At 45.4% G+C, this 17,065-nt stretch overlaps 1 long non-coding RNA gene across 1 annotated transcript; it reads right to left on the reverse strand.

Annotated features, from left to right (window-relative positions):
• Positions 1-3,870: 3,870 nt before the first annotated feature.
• Positions 3,871-12,713, reverse strand: LOC110595960. Its single transcript, XR_002482186.1, has 2 exons — positions 12,639-12,713; positions 3,871-4,395 (listed from the first exon to the last, which is right to left on the reverse strand). It is a non-coding gene; the product is annotated as an uncharacterized LOC110595960 (long non-coding RNA).
• Positions 12,714-17,065: the final 4,352 nt, after the last annotated feature.

Below are 17,065 nucleotides of genomic sequence, written 5' to 3' on the forward strand. Positions count from 1 at the left end.
GACCCTCCTTTATGGTTCTGCTTACATCTCAAGCTACTCACCTGAACCAAAGATTAGTTAAAGTGAGTGTGCAGAAATAACACGTGTTCAGCCTCTGCCTACAGAATATCTCAAATTACATGAATTGAGGGGAGAATAAATGGTTATCTGACACACACACACACACACACACACACACACACACACACACACACACACACACAAAAACCCAAGCACTCATTTCCATTTTTTTTTTGAGTTGGAGTCTCACTGTGTCACCCAGACTGGAGTGCAGTGGCCGCTCCCAGCCACCGCAACCTTGACCTGCTGGGCTCCGGCGATCCTTCCGCTTCAGCCTTCCAAGTAGCCACAACTACAGGTGCATGCCACCACGCCTGGCTCAGTTTTGATTTATTGTAGAGACAAGTTCTCGCCAAGTTACCCAGGTGGGTCTTGAACCCTCAGGCTCAGGCAATCCACTTGCCTCAGCCTCCCAAAGTGCTGGGATTACAGGCTGAGTCACCGAGCCCAGCCTATCTCCATTTTTAATTTCCATTCCCCTACTGGTGAACATTGGTGCACTGTGGACAACCACAGTAATCCAGGGATGACCCTGCCTTGAACCCATGGCGAGCAACTAAGGGAAACAGTGCCTGGGTTGTATGGCCAGCACCCACTGACTCTCTTTCCAAATATTGACGTGAACAACAAAAGCAGAACATGACCACATTCCCAACTAATGCACTTTTGTGTGTAACTCTTCTGTCACTTGTACTGGATACTCACCAAGTGGTTTTTGAATTAAAAAGATTAATTTGCCTCTGTACAATATGATTTGTACCACATGCGAAAAGAACTTCTGAGACACGGCAGTGAACTGAGAGCATTAATAAGAGCCTTGCCCTCTGAGCCACACCAGGAGAAAAGCCTGCATGGGGAGCCCCAGGTTAGCCCTTAGCAGACTAAACACACCTCTAGATATTGCGCTTATTTCTATTTTGTTGTAAGTAATAGAAGTTTCCTTGGCAAAAAATAAAGAATTATAAGGAAAGAGACAAATGGGTGTTCTTAGAATTCTGAGACTCTAATTTACAAGTAACCATTTAAAATTCCCAACGACAAAACTCGGATATATTCACATCTATTTTTATTCTGGTCATGTACCATTTTTGTGGCAGGAGAATTATTTAAAACATTAGAACACAATGCTGCCACCACAGAAGTTTTCTTGGGATTGCAAGGTATGTCAGGGAGCACTTTGGTCATGAAACAAACATGTTTTTCGCATTCATAGTAGCTAAATAATAAAGACTGAGGCGCTGAAGCCACTGTCATATCAAAAGTAAATGAAAACGACCCATCCTGCGTATACAACTCCAATACTTTTGGTGAAATGAGGGCTTCACTACTTGTGCCAGTAATGGAAGGTCTTATCCTTCTGGAGGTAAGGGACAACAGGTCAATGAGTCTTTCCTGGAATCAAGGGACAGAAGAGTCAAAGTCCAAACTGTACACTCAGTGGATTTCAGGAGGAAAATGCATGGGTGGTGGTGGTGCTGTGAGAGGGTTGTCTTTTGTGCAGAAACTTTGCTTTAAGAACACTGTAGGGAGGGACTGCTCCCAGCACTACTTGCAAAAGCAAATATCGCTCAACAACTTTGAGTCCTTGGATCAAATGTGAACTTCCGCCTGCCTCTCTTGGGCGTGTTACTTTGGCCATCTATTTTCAGTTTCACTATCTTCCACCCAGCAGTAGGTCAATTTTTACTGAGCAATTAGGACTTGACATCCCTGAGCATGAAGGCCATGGTCCTCACCATCAGGGAGCTTACAATAGACTTTTGGAAAAATCACACACACACACACACACACACAAATATCATAAACCTATGAAATTTCCAGGGGGCTCCGAATCTCTACCTGAGCCATGGAGCACGCTCACCTCTTGTCGAGACCCAAGAAAGGAGAGCTTTCTTCAGATGAGAGTAGCCAGGGCACTTGGCAACAGTGCAGAGGGCCACCTGTCAAGTTGCTGTCATGCACGAGGAGGGGCCAAAGGAAGAAAAGGTAGATCCGTCACCCCAGTGCCGGCTCCTGCGACAGAAAAAATCCCCATCCTCTGCGCATGCTGTGTGTGACAGGCTGGCTGTCTGAGGAGGGCACTGGCCAGCCACAAAGAGAAAGAGAGAGTCAAGCCAAGAGCACGTTTTTCTAAAAGTTTTCTTTTGTCTTTATTTTCTTTTACACCATTTCAACCCTCCTTTTTTAATAAACTGATTTGCAAATAGACCTAACTTCAAAGATCTCGTTGGTCCGTGTTGCCTGTTAATAGGGGCAGAGAGCCATTCATAGTATTATTATTATTTTTAAAATCTTTTTCTGTCTTTCCAATAGCATCTGGACGATCTTTCAATTCTTGTCTGGTGATCATGAAATCATTAAAAAATGTACCAGAACCCTTTTGCTTATCTCTGTGCCATTTGGAACATATGTGAATAAATTGAACACCACTTGCTCATTGGTTTTCTTTCTTTTCTTTCTCCCCTTGTTTTTAAAAGCCCTGTTTGAAATCAGTCACTGAAAGAGCCGGGCATCTGAGTTACGTCTGATGCTGGGAGGTGCGTTTCAATGTCCTCCACATGGCCCTGATCTAGACAGCAAGCCACAATCTACCCAGTGCATTTTTGTGGCTTAAGTGACCTGGAGTCTGGGGCGTTTTTCTGTTGCAGATTTTCTTCAGGTTCCAAGTTGATTTTACAGCAATCGTGGCCACCCCAGTTTGGGCATTGCACGATGGTTCATAGATGACCTTGGGGAATTTCGCTCTGCTCTTGGGACTAGTAGCGAAAATATCTTGGAGGGCTCGGCGTAGATCAAAGAGCACCTTTCCCTTTCTTGGAAGCCATGTTGCCGGCCTTTTCCAGCCTGAGACTCGCCTCTGTTAAATGAGAATCGAGCGACTCTGGCTCATCCCAAGAGAGGCTTCCCTGGAAGAGATGGGAAAGACTTTTCCAGAAGGAATTTGCTCCGAAGCATAAAAGGTTCAGCCTCCAGCCTATCACTCAAAAAAGTTTCTAAAGCCTTTTTTAAGGAAACAATTTAAACCCAGCTGCACTTATCGATCAGTGATTTGATTTTGCTTTGTTAGGAGGGATTTGTAATCTGCTTTTAAATGTTTTTTGTTCCTGGCCTTCTTTGATAGCAAGTCCTGCCTGAGGCTACTTCTCAAAACTCCATGCCGGAGCTTTCAAGTCTATGTGAATAAGTAGAATAATTTTAATCTGAACCCTTATTCTCCCTCCCTCTCCTCCACATATAGAGAAAATGTTAGGGGGTGGTAAGAATTTTTCCTCAAATTCTGCCAAACCTAAAACCTATAACAAGGAATCATTTGTGTTTTAAAACAAGAGAGAGCACAAGGCTCGCAAATTCTATTTACAAAATCAGAGGGTGTCAATCCAATTTGATTTCTGCAAGTACTTCAGTGAGTCTCAGAAAGTATGCAGCTTCCGAAATCTTGTCTCTGCTTGGCATCTGCTACAATGAAAAAATAAATGTCAGTATCTGAATTGTTGTAGAACGTACTATTTTGTAACAGGTAAGTTTTAGAGAAACTTTTTTTACTGACAGCCTTTAAAGATTGTAATCCTGCCCGTCATGACACGGTGAGCTATTAATTGTATCTCTTCCTAAGCTACCATAAAAGAGTGGTTGTTTTATTATTATAGTATGAGTTAAGAAATCAGAAACGATGCTCCTAATTTATCTAATCACTTCTGATATTTCTCAAGCTTAATGGAACCAGAAACACTTCTATCTGTCCAGCGGTGTTCTTAATGAAATGCACGCACATGTCATTTTTTACAACGTAAGCATATGCTTACACATGTATGATCTTTGCGAGTTTATTTAGCAAGAAACCAAATATGTGAGGAAAACAGGCTTTTCGAGTGGTGCTTTAATTGTCGTTCATGCATGTTCTCCAGATCATTACCGAATGTTTACAGGTCCTGCGTGGAAGGACTTTACACCAAAGAAGAGGGTAACAGATCTTCATTGTTTATGAAAATGACAGCTCCTAATGGACCATATTAGCTTGAACACAAACTATTAAATCTCCTTCATTAAATGTTTCTGTGTTCTGTTTCGGCATCTCGTTAGCTCTGGGAAGTGGGTGCAAACTCCCGAGGAAACATGAGCACACATTGAGACGATTATGGATCATGGTTATTAGATAAGCCTCGGGAGGATGTTTTTCTTGGGTTGCTCACAAGCATTTTGAAAGAGTCGCGTTCCAGGTTTGAGGTCCCATGTTTCTTCCTCTTAAACTATGAGCAGCTGTAGCACATGACCTACTTCTGTAGGGCCCTGTAATGATTTCCTTCCTTCGGAGGCTTCAGGAGTCCTCCTTCTGCCCTGTGAAAAAAGGGACAAATATTTTAATCCAAGCAAAATGCTGAAGCAGGTTTTGTTGGTTTCGGGGAAGAAACTCAATACAGCTCCAGCACTGAGTGTAGGCCTCAAATTGGAACCAGCTGGGCTGCAGAAGGGCTCCGAGACCTTTGGGGAAGGGAGAGACAGTCTTGCCTAGGGCCGTGGCCCATGCACCTGCAGAGACGGCCGCCTTCTTGGCAGGCGCCGGCCTCACCCAGGAACCCAGCCGCTCACAGGCAGAGAAGCCCTCACTGCCTAGCGACACCGCTGTTGGGAATGCGATCTAAGGAAAGGTGACAACTGCTCAGGGGACAACTTATTCCGTGAATATTCCTCATAGCAGAAGGAATGCGTCTTTATTCTTTTAGCCTATATTTGACACCAATCAGACAGAAACACATTTCCTGACTATTGGTAGCAGTCAGGGAAGAAAGTCCTCAGGAAACCACAGTTGGTGTACACAGTGTTTTTAGAGTGAGCTTTAAAACTAGGGGAAGAGAAAGTCATTTGAAATGCAGCACGTGCCTGTTTGGTGTCCTTCTTATTCTTTTTATTTTTTGTTTAGAGGGATATTATTATTGTTGGCTAATTTTCCTTTCCAAGTAAGCGAAAGCACTCTTTAAGAGTTCTCTAATAGCGAAGCATAGATGACTAGGCTGACTCCCAAGTGGTTATTTTAAATTAAGTATTTTTTAAAAATTTGTTTTCAAACTCTCCGTGGGTAAGGACTGAGCATCTAAACCCATTTCTAAATAAAAAATTAGGATGAGGACCTTTGCTCAAAGACCGGAAATCTTGTTGTTTAATTTTAAAACCAGCTCGAAATATATTTTCTGGAAAGAAAATGGGACAGAGAGAACAGATCAAAACTGTACACAAGTTGTGCACTTAATAAATGTATTTACCAAATATTGGCTGATGAGAAATATATCATTTTCAATCTGGGCTCAAAATTATTTACTGTGGTTAGAGGTATAATGTGACCATTATAGAATTCTGAGAAATATAACCAAACTTGGCATCCTGAGAGTGGAAGCTCCATGGCGATCTCAATGCCAAGATCAGAGGGTGACTTACTGAGAAGGGATTTGTCTCTGGAAAAGGTGGTGATCAGAGAGAATACAAGGGAGGTGGCTGAAATTTTGAGTTCAGTTAGTCTTAGAAGTGTAGATTTATCTGGTTTCTTCTAACCTTTTCCAATAACAGGGGACCACACTCTTTTGCTTATTGTACGTAAATTTATTGGTTTATTGTAATTAAATCTATTGACTGATGGAAATTACACAGTCATGATGCGGATAATATATCTCAGGAAAAATTTTGACATATTTTAAAAACCAAGAACTGCCATCAATAATACATTTTTTTTTTTTTTTACTCCTAAAGGAAGAATAAGCCTTTGAAGGATAATATTTGGAGTGCAAGGCTCACAGAACGTCTCACATTTTTACAAAATCCTGAACTGCATGAAGTTTCCAGGCACGTCGTGAGGGTCCATATGACCACCCTGTGTTTGGTTCTGAGCTGTTCTCACAAGCACACTCCATCAACGCCGACTGGGAGGGGGACAGGAGGGTGGTTGTGCGTTGGCCTTCCTTTTTTTTGCCCTGTTCCAAATGTATATGCATGAATCTAAATTTTTAACCAAATCTTTGTTCTTTTTCCTCCTGAGGCTGCTTCACACTCCTGCCCACGCACCCAGCTGCGCCCAGAAAGCTCTTTCTCCCTCCCTAGCCTAGCAGCCTGCACCGCTGCTGGCTTCAGGGGAACTTAATGGGGCTGAGCAGAGCACACTTCCCGTCAGGCTTCCTGTGAGACCAGCCAGCTGAGACTGAGAAAGGCCCCCACCCAGTGCCATAAGCCAGGTGAAAGTCAAGTGGCCAGCCATGGAGGCAGCCTCCAGAGAGCTTCTCCTGCGACTCAGGGCTATTCTTTTGATACCTCTAATAGGGCCTTGGGTTTCTCTAGAAAACACTGGCGCTGTCTCATTCAGGTAACTCTGGGGGAACACCCACACCCACGATCTGGGCTCAACTGTCCCGCCAACACCACTGGCTTGTGAATTTCTAAAAAGTACCAATGCCTGGTCTCAGGAAATTAAGAAACTCTGCGGTGTGTCCGTCTTCACGAGTCTTTTAACATACAAGGTTTGATGTCTTCGACACAACCCCTAAATTAAAGCCGTGATTATAACAATCACAAAGCAACTGAAGCCTAATGTTCGGGTGATTTTATCTGAAAAGCACCATTCTCTACAAACGGGAATGAACCAAAATGAAATCCACATATATTTGAGAGAAAAGCCCACCCTGTTCTCAGGAAAGGCAAACAGTTGAAAGTGGGCAACTTCAGATTGATTTATGAACTGGGAAAGCACTTCTGATTTTTTTTTTTCTGAATTTTTTTTTTTTTTTTTTTGGCCAGAGTGGTCAGAAGGTGATGAAGACTGACTTCCCAGCCCTTTGCTGCCAAATCTTAACTGCCTGAAAACTTACAGAAATGCTTGATTAAAACTAGAATAAAAAAAAAACCTCCAGTGGCCTTCAGCAAACCACAGCGCAAGGGTGGGAAAAACAGTGCCAGGTTGCAGTTTAAGTATAGTTACTTGGCGCCTGCTGAAAGTGCAGCTCCCTTCCTGCTTAATAATTAATTCAACTCTAAAGCCCCAAGGATCTGGACTCAGCACAGCCGCACAAAGCAGTACAGAAACAAAATGCTTCCAGAGCTGGGGGGAAGGCGGAGGGCGGCGGTTTGAGACAGGGGAAGAAAGAAGCTAGCATTTCAAGAAACATCACCACATGGGGCGAGGGGGGTGGGGTCTGGAGGTGGAGAGATCCAGAGTGGAGAGATTCAAAATAAAATCAAGACACACAAAAGCAAGGTTATTCGCGGCCACGGGCACCAGGACTGCGAGCCGGAAGTCATCCATCGGGGAAGCAGGCTGGGTGCCCACAGGCCAGCGGGGACCGAGAGGGTGATGGGCTCAGCCTAGACCATCGGTCTCCTGGCAGGAGGTGGCCAGAGAGAGGAGGCCCTGGGGGGGGCGAAGACCAAGCCCCCTCCCAGGCCCAAGTGTCCTGTGGCCGAGGCTGACACCCGGCGACCGCCGCGCCTTGTGATGCTCAGCTGGTGAACCCTGCTCATGGGGTGACATGCAGGAGACGCTGGAAACGGGCGGATGCCACCCAGAGCGCATCAGCTCTCTCTTCCCACCCGAGACAGAGGGAAGGATGTTTCCAGAACGACTGCGGCAGACCCACCTCCAGCCGCAGGGCTCGGGACCAAGCCACACGACTGCTCTTTGTCACTCCAGGAGACTCAAGTGTCCCCAGGCATGGAGGGTGGCACCCACCAGGAACAGACTCATTAGACACGACAAAGGCCGCGGGTGGCCGCGGAAAAGAGGAAAGCTATTGAAACACCAAACTGTATTTACTTTTCGCTGCTTCTTATCGTGAAGAAGACATGGCAGGGAGCGCTGAGACGCATCCTCTGTTTTTGAGTTTGGGTATCTCCAGAAAGATTGAGTTGAACAAATGGCGACCTGAACATATCACCTGAAATATTAAATATTTAAAAGGATGTTTTTAAATACTCGACCATGATCTGAACTTAGGTGGATTTTCTTTATATTGTACGTGTGTATGTTCGTGATCAAATGTTTCAGGGACCCCCTCCTTGGTATCTGTCTCCCCCACTTCGGACTGATGGCTTCGCCTTGAAAAGGTGGCAGCTGACTTTTAAAACTAAGACCTTGTCTTCTTCTGGGCCAGCCCCTTCAAACTGTGCCACACGCAAGTTTGAAACGAGTCTCCGGTTATTCAACAATTTCAGAACCAGAAGGTCGATATATGTGTTCTCTGTTTGTGAGTCAGTGACTGTCTATTTGCCGTTTTAAAATTTTTCATTTCAAACTTCGTTTTCAAAAAGCCAATGCCCCTGTTTCCTTGCAAACCTCATGGTGGTTTGAGTCAGTGAGGAAACTGACCCCAAGACAGTTACCTAACCTCTGGGTGCCTCAGTTTCCTGACGTGAGAACCACCACAGTTCTTCCCTCACTCGCTTGTTATGAGGATCACCTGTGTGGAGCCCGGCTTGGCACTTGCTGCCTTGATGGTGCCCCTGAAACTCCAGAGCAGTGAAGGGTGGCCTTCCTCAGCTGGCCTCACCACTTCCGTGACTCTCCCTCCCAAGATGTGATTATTTAACCCACTTGCGATGTCCTGAATCCTTCTGTGAGCCTTTCACTTCAAAAAATAGGCAGGTTAGCCAGGCTCGGTGGCTCAGCCTGTCATTCCGCGCCTTTGGGAGGCTGAGGTGAGTGGATCGCCTGAGCCCGCGGGTTCGAGACCCGCCTGGGCAGCGAGACCTCATCTCGACAATAAATCAAAAAATCAGCCGGGCGTGGTAGCGCACGCCTGCAATTCCAGTTACTCAGAAGGCTGAGGCGGAAGGATCACCGGAGCCCAGCAGGTGAGGCTGCGGTGGCCAGGAGCGGCCACTGCACTCCAGTCTGGGCGACCAAGTGAGACTCCAACTCAAAACAAACAAACAAACAAACAAACAAACAAAAATAGGCAGGTTTTCAAGAGTAGCAAATTGAATTTCTGTAAAGTCCATCATATTTCCAATCCACGAGGAGTGCTTTCTATTCGAAGGGGCCTGGACAGTGAATCCTCTCCTACGGTAGCCAATTCTTGTGTGGTGAGAATGTGTATCTTTTTATTCTCACTTATCTTTTAAAAAAAAAACCAGTTCAGGTATTTCTGTGAGGCAGTGTGCTGTAGTGGAAAGAGCACTGAATTCAGAGCCAAGCCAACCTCTAGGCTGGCCCAGCGCTAACTGCACACCCTGGCCGGTATAAACCCTGGGACGCACCTCTGTGTCAGCGCACACCCTGCTCAAGGAGTTTGTGTGCTTCTCCCGGGCATTGTGTCTGTGAGAACCACATTTTGGGGGAAGAGAGGACTGCCCCACGGCCCAGTCAGAGTCTGCCTGGACTGTGGTAAAGTGCTGAAACAGAGCCACAAAGTAAATGGACCAGAAGGTGAACAAGGCCTGTCTACCACTCTCCAGTTCCATAGGAATCACAGACTCACCGGTGTCGACATTAGCGCCCGGTCACCCATCCTGTTCTTTCCTGTCCAACCTGGCTTTTTGAATAAAATTCACAGGGAATTGATAGTATTAGATGATTTGGCTAACTGTGGCTATGGATGTGCCTTAAAAAGTGAAAATATTTGACCCCATGACTACCCAACTTTAAAATGTTATGTCAGATATTGGCAGACAAAACAGGAACACGAAAAAAGTGTCACCACCTCTTTTCTACTTTTTGTTATGACTTTTCCAGCCACATCGTTTGAAAGGTAGTGCATCATTGGCTGAGCGTTGACCCTGGAGGCTGATGGGGCAAGGGTCTTCACCTCGGTTTTCTCTTCTGAAAAATGGGGATTTCAACCTCAGAAGGTTGCCTTGATGATGACCTAAATTGATATGTGTAAACCTCTTGGTAGACTACACTGCACTTACCAAATTATCTGTTGGCATCACCCACTATTATTAAGATATGAGCTGTGTTTAACCAAAGAGCCAGCGATCGGTGTTACATAACTCCTGTGACCAAGCTGAGATTTGTTTTAGACTCTCTGTTCATTTGCTAAGGTTGCTGTAACAAAGCCACACAGACCTGGTGGCTTAAACAACAGAAATTTGTTTCCTCACAGTGCTGGAGGTTGGAAGTCCCACAGGCTGGGCATCTTCTGAGGCATCTTCCCCTAGCTGCAGACGCTGTCAGCTCCCTGCGTGTCTTCACATGGTCTTTCCTCCACGCGTGTCTGTGTCTTACTCTCCTCTTATGTGGACACCAGTCATATTGGATTAGGGTTCACCCCAATGACTTTGTTTAATCTTAATCACCACCTTAAAGACACAATCTCCAAATACAGTCACCATGGGGGAACACTGGGGGTTAGAAATTCAACATATGAATTGGGCAGGGGTGGGAGGAATGGGGGGAGGGGTCGGCAATTCAGCCCACAACAGCCTCCTACAGTAAAAAGCATGGTTTAGACGGGCTTGGTGGCACAGCCTGTAATCCCACGCTTTGGGAGGCTGAGGTGAGTGAATTGCCTGAGCCTGCGGGTTCGAGACCCGCCTGGGCAACTTGGCGAGACCTCATCTCTACAATAAATCAAAAATTAGCCGGGCGTGGCAGCGCACGCCTGTCGTTCCGGCTACTTGGAAGGCTGAGGTGGGAGGATGGCCGGAGCCCAGCAGGCTGAGGCTGCGGTGACCAGGAGCGTGCCACTGTACTCCAGTCTGGGCGGCAGAGTGAGACTCCAACTCAAAAAAAAAAAAAAACATGGCTTGCATTAACTATTTAAAAATAACAGAAGCACAGATTTGTGTGCTTGGATATATAAATGACAAAAGAGATGGAGCTGGAGGCTATTGCAAAGTGAAATCAACCAGGCACAGAAAGACAAATACTACATGATCTCACTTACATGTGGAATCTAAAAAAGTTGATCTCGTGGAAGTAGAGATTAGAATAGCGGTTACCAGAGTGGGAATGAGAGAGGTTGGTCACAGAATCAGTTCTGGCGTTCTGTTACACAGTAGGGTCACTACAGTCAAAAAAAAAAAAAAAAGCAGCATATTTCAAGATCCCCAGAAGAGAAAATGTTGACGTTATCACGGCAAAGAAGTGATAAATGTTTAAGGTGATGGATATGATATGATAATTCCCTTGACTTGATCATTATACTATGCATACATGCATTGAAACGTCACACTGTGTCCTGTAAATATGTACACGCATTGTGTCAATTATACATAAAAATAGCTAATAAAAAAAGAAAAGGGGAAAGCAGTCTCCACCTAGACCCTTGACACATCTTACTTTGATGTAGTTGTCTGCTCTCTGACTGTTCCCTGGTAAAAGAACAGACACTTGCAGTCTATAGACAAGTTTTAAAAAAGCAAAGGTGAGGACTATTATAACACCAGTGGGACTGATAAATGTGATATACTTGTTGACTCGACTCACAAAGCTTTGACAACCTAAACCAATAGAAATCTGCTCGAACCTGGATTCATCCAGGCCAAGGAGGAAGCTGACAAGCTGCCCTCATCTTTGGCCACCTTGACCCAGCACTGAACTCTGTGACCTATCAATCTATGAAGCGACAGAAGGTATGCTCCACAAATGCAGTTCCACACTGTGCCTCCATAATGTTCAGTATGCGATGGATCTGTCCTCATCCACAACCTTCTCAAGAATCTTCCCTTAAATACACCTTGTCCATAGCTGTCTTTTTGCACCATGGCTGTGCCACCTCTACCCTTGTGCCAGAAAGGATTGAGTTAAGTGTTTAACTAATTTCGATGTTAAAATGTCTTAATAAGCTTGGCTGCGTATTCCTGTTCCTTTCAAAGGTTTCTCTTTGGGATTCTTTTTAAGATTTAGCCGGTCTCGTTTTGGGATTTGCTGAATATGTCAGCCCAGGGAGGGTATTCGAGCAGCACATAATTCCATTAGATATTGGTTACCACGTTGCTTGAGCATGAAGCTTTCAAAGAAAATTAAAGTGAAAAAAAATAAGATCTAGTATTGGTTATTAACTCCACCTCAGGGTGACTTCTCTTCAGGGACAATTAAATAGCAGCTCTGGGCTGTTAAGTTTAGTGGCTTTACTTGTAGGTGGTACACTCTTCTTCAAGGACAACCTCCATTCAGATCTGCTCGGATTTTACGTGATCACACCGAGGCTGCCTCTGAGAAACCAGGTTTTGTCTGAAATTGTAGTTGTGACCACATCTATGTGTTCTGACCTTTCTTCTTTAAGACACAAGTTTTGCATTACCAGGTAAATGCCCTTTCAGTGGAATTTCCATGGAACACTGGGGACATCCTGTGGTCAGCCTGGTTTAAGGCAGCCAGTGTTTCTCCGCAAAGATCTCAGGGAGTAAAGTGAACATCCCACATAAATCCTAGGTAGTTTTGCAAGACCAAAAAGAAGAAAGAAATCCGTCCTTCTTCCTAACCATTTTTGCAATATAGATACACATATATGTCTCTTTTGGGGAGCAATGCGATTTTTCAGCGGACGTGGATGGAGCAGGTATTTTTGTTAAGGATAGACAGTTCCTCGAAACGAAATACAGCTTCATCAAAACCGAAGAGGAGTGCGGTGACATCAGGCGCTGCCCTGCGATCGTACCTGGTTCCCACCATCTGCTCTGGAAGTTCTCTGTGCCTTGGCTCATCTTCAGTCCTTGCAGGAGACAGCCTTCTGCAAAAGAGCACACAGCATGGTTGAAAGGGAAAACAGTGGGTATTTTGGCAGTTTTACACCGCAGATAGTGCACCAGTGACACTAAATTGAAGTCATTTAGTTGTAAATGTGACATTGCATTTGATGGTTTCCCTTGGCAAAGCGCAGGCCCGCCCTCGTTGAACGAGAGGCAAAGAAATGGAATTTGGGGAGCAAAGCCAGTCACCAGAGTAGCAGACCAAAGGGGCTTGTAAGAGCGTTTGTCAGTCATTTAGAATCATAACTCAGCTCAGCACACATGGCACCCGAGCAACCAGCTCGGTTTCAGCAGTGGAGAGCAGGCAATGGAGTTTATGTTGTTCTTCTGTTTATTAAAGACGGATGGGAGCCCTTGACAGAAAAATCAAACTTCTGGTCATGGCTCATTAATCCCTGTTGTATCTGTCAGGGGTATGTGTTCAGAGTTCCAACAAGCCTCTAGAAGGAAGATCACCTCTGAGCTCTGATATTTTCTCTAATTTTGAATGGAAAAAAGAAACGCCAATCACCTCGAAGGAGAGAGAGAGAATACGAGGTTATTTTTAACCCACCTACTTTAGTGGTCATTAAATATAAGTGAGTTGGCTTAAGATAAAAGTGATTATGGTAATCATTTTATTGCCAATTTTTGTCCTAGGACTCTCTTCAGGAGAAGCAGAAAGGTGAAGACAAATGTGGAATCAAACTAGAGATTATAGCTCTTTCATGAAAAGCTCAGCTCTTGGAGACAGATCTTTGGGGAAACCTCGGCAGGTCCCTTGTGTGTGCTTGAGGACATTGAAACACAGCACCCTGTTAAGTGTTCCCTGGCCTCCTAAGATGGAGCTAAGACCCTGGTCAACCAGACTGTTGACATCAACCCTGAAGCCAGGACCAGCGGTATTCCAATCCCTCTGTTGGTGACTGTGGTCTTTTGTAAGGAAATGCGTCCCCAAGCCTTCTCTCCGTGCCTGTGGCACCATTACAGTTGAACAAGACCTCAGGACCAGGAGAGAGGCAACTTTTCCTGCTGATTCAGGACTTGGGCTCTGAGGTTCACATCTCTCACATCTCTAAATCTCCCAGAGTCTCAGGTTGCTTATGTGTAAAAGATGCATAGCAACACTCATAGCCCATACTTCGGAGGCTTCCTTAGGGATTAAGTGAAATAATGCATGGAAGTCACTGACACGCAGCACCTGGCCATAGGAAGTACTCAGGAAACGTTCTTGGAATTTCTATGAGTAACCTCGCCATCCATCATGGAGCGTATTATGTGCTCTAAGCTGTACTCTCTCCACACAGCGACCTCGTCCTGCATGCCAGGAGTATGTGGAGCAGAGAAGGGAGAAGTTGGAGAAGGGGTCTGCCGGCCCAATTTATGGCCTCCCTGCCGGCTGGGGCAATGATTGAACTGCTACTTTTGAACTCTGTTTCTGGGCCAGGCACTGGGAATGATACGGAGAAGTTTCAAATGGCGGCTCTGCACTCAATAAACTTACATCTAATCCATGTTAGTGGATACAGGAAATTCTCTGTGCAGGGAATATTAAATCAGTAGCTTTCAAGGAAAGTAGGTGAAGGCCCTCAAGGGAGACCAGTGCTGAACGGAGCGAGAATTCAGTAGGGAGCCCGGAGTCAAACCAAGCACCTCCTCCACATTTGGGTTCACCCCAGGAGCAAAGGGTTTGCTGGAGTCATGCTTCTGAGGGCTTCCAAAAGGGTCCGGCACCTCCTTGTGTATTCCTGGTTCTTTTCAATTTTGGTTTCTGTTTAGAAACATACACAGCAGGCCCCTCCCTTCGCCTAATGTTCCCTACCAATGGAGAGTCAACAGCAAAATCATCTGCTCACGAATCAAATCTGAGATAGAAGTCAGCAGCTCGAATAACCTCCACCACTGTGGTCTTTTCCTCATCTGCAGCCTAAACGACAAGTACATCCTCCTAAAAACGATTACTGAGGCTTCCCCATGGTGGGTACGAACCACGATCCCAAAGCGGATGGGAGATCCCCAGACAGTATGGTTTCTTCATCAGGGAGCCTACATTTCAGGCAACCAAGAGCTGCATGGACCTAAAGAAACATGGTGTGGCCGGGCTCGGTGGCTCAGCCTGTCATCCCAGCACTTTGGGAGGCCTAGGCGAGTGGATGGCCAGAGTCCGCGGGTTCGAGACCTGCCCGGGCAACTTGCCGAGCCCTCGTCTCTACAATAAATCAAAAATCAGCCGGACGTGGTAGCACGCGCCTGTAGTTCCAGCTACTCGGAAGGCTGAGGCGGAAGGATCGCCGGAGCCCAGTAGGTCGAGGCCGCGGTGGCCGGGCACGGCCACTGCACTCCAGTCTGGGCGACAGAGGGAGACTCCGACTCAAAAAAAAAAAAAACACAGTGTAAAGCAGCAAACATTAAGTGATGTCTGTACGTGAAAAGGCGGCAGAACAGGACAGAGTTTAGGACAGCAGAGAGTGCTTCGCTTGAGACAAGCCAGGAAAGTTTTCTGAATTAAGAAGTCATGTTTCTACTGGACCTTGGGAGACAGTGGACAGTGGGCATATGTGACAGACATACCTAGCAGAGGACATCCAAGTGAAGGGACCCGCAGAGAGATCCCGGGGCCAAACATCGTGGTTTAGATACAAGAAAGGATGTTAGGAAACCTACAAAGAATCCCGTGGAAACCTCTGCTTGGTAAGGACAAACGAGAGTATTTCAAGGAGTGCTTTGCATGGGAAATGTTATCCTGCCAATCTTGGCAGTACCATTCATTCCACACGAAGAGGTGAGTCCAGACTCGAGGATTTATGGTATCATTCGAACCCACGCATCCCTCCCTTTCTCTCTCTGGGCCAGAGCACCGGAACCCCAGGACGGCGAGAACAGCAGCCTCCGTAAGGAGCCACGTGGCTGTGAGTCTTATTTTCAATCTTTATTAACATTTCTTATTTGCCCACAGCCTGATTTCTTTTAGGCTTGACAGAATTTGCATGATTGAGTTAATCCAACTGTGAAATGCAGTGGGGACCAGATTCAAAGAGTGTCCAAAAAGACAGCATTATTAGGACATAAAAGAGACGGGGCAGGGCGCTGCCCCTGCAACTCGAGGGACAAACAGACTACCATAGGGACACAGCGGATCCGCAGGACGGGAGGACCCTCTGAAAACAAACTGCGCTTCTCAGACCTTCTCCATAAAACATTTCTCAGGTGAGGCACTGGGTTTGTGATGGGCAGACTTCCTCCATGCGGTGTCAGAATCTCTCGGCCTAACTACTCTAGCACTCCTTGTAAAAGGTGTATTTTCGGCCCTATATATGTACATGTGTGTGTATATATATATATATTTGTACTTTTTATCTGTAAATAATTTTAGATTTACACAAAGGTAGTACAGACAATTCCTGTATACCCCTTACCCACATTCCTACTGCTGACATCTTATATTGCTGTAGTACATTTGAAAAAACTAAGAAATTAGCGTTAATTCAGTGCTACAAACTAAACCACAGACCTCATTTCGAGTGCCCCTGTTTTTCCTCTAATATCACTGTATTCGTTTCGTGTTTGTTTTTCTTTTTGGAGTCGGAGTCTCACTCTGTCACTCAGACTGGAGTGCAGTGGCAAGCTGCTCATGGCCATGGCAACCTCAACCTGCTGGGCTCAGGTGATCCTTCCACCCCAGCCTTCCAAGTAGTTGGAACCATAGGTGTCCGCCACTAAGCCTGGCTAATTTTTCTTAATTTATTGTAGAGACGAGGTCTTGCAAAGTTTCCCAGGTCTCGAGCCCCTGGACTCAGGCAATCCTCTGGCCTCTGCCTCCCAAAGTGTTGGGCTTATAGGTGTGAACCACCATGCCCGCTACTTTATTTTGATAATTACCTTTAACCAATCAATGAAGTCATTCTTGACATCATTCTGCAGGCCTGCTAGGCATGTTTGACCTTTGGGCCCTTCTGGGTGCAGGGCGTGCTCCCCACAAAGCCACATAGAGCATCAGAACTCCCTGCGTGCACATCGCACCCTTGCCAGGACCTCTGAAGAGGACAGATCTTCTGCTCAGCCATTTCTTGGAGCATTGAGAAATCCAAAAAGCCAGCTTCAATAAGTAGCTGGAACTTCAGGGCTGTTTAATGGTATTGTTTGTGTTTATTTTTCTTTTCTTACCACTGTTATGTGATAAAATCCTATTAAATAATTTTATGCCTATGTCATTAAAATTGCATCTCAGAGTTCATATTTAGTACTTTAAATATTGTTATCTGTAAAATATATTTCAATTATATCAATGATATAAATGACATAGGATGTTTGATTCACTTTAAAGTCATAATTTAGGAAAAAACACATTTTGTTGACC

Source organism: Carlito syrichta, unplaced genomic scaffold, assembly GCF_000164805.1.
Source record: "Carlito syrichta isolate Samal-C Ts95f unplaced genomic scaffold, Tarsius_syrichta-2.0.1 Scaffold95855, whole genome shotgun sequence".
Lineage (NCBI taxonomy): Eukaryota > Metazoa > Chordata > Mammalia > Primates > Tarsiidae > Carlito > Carlito syrichta.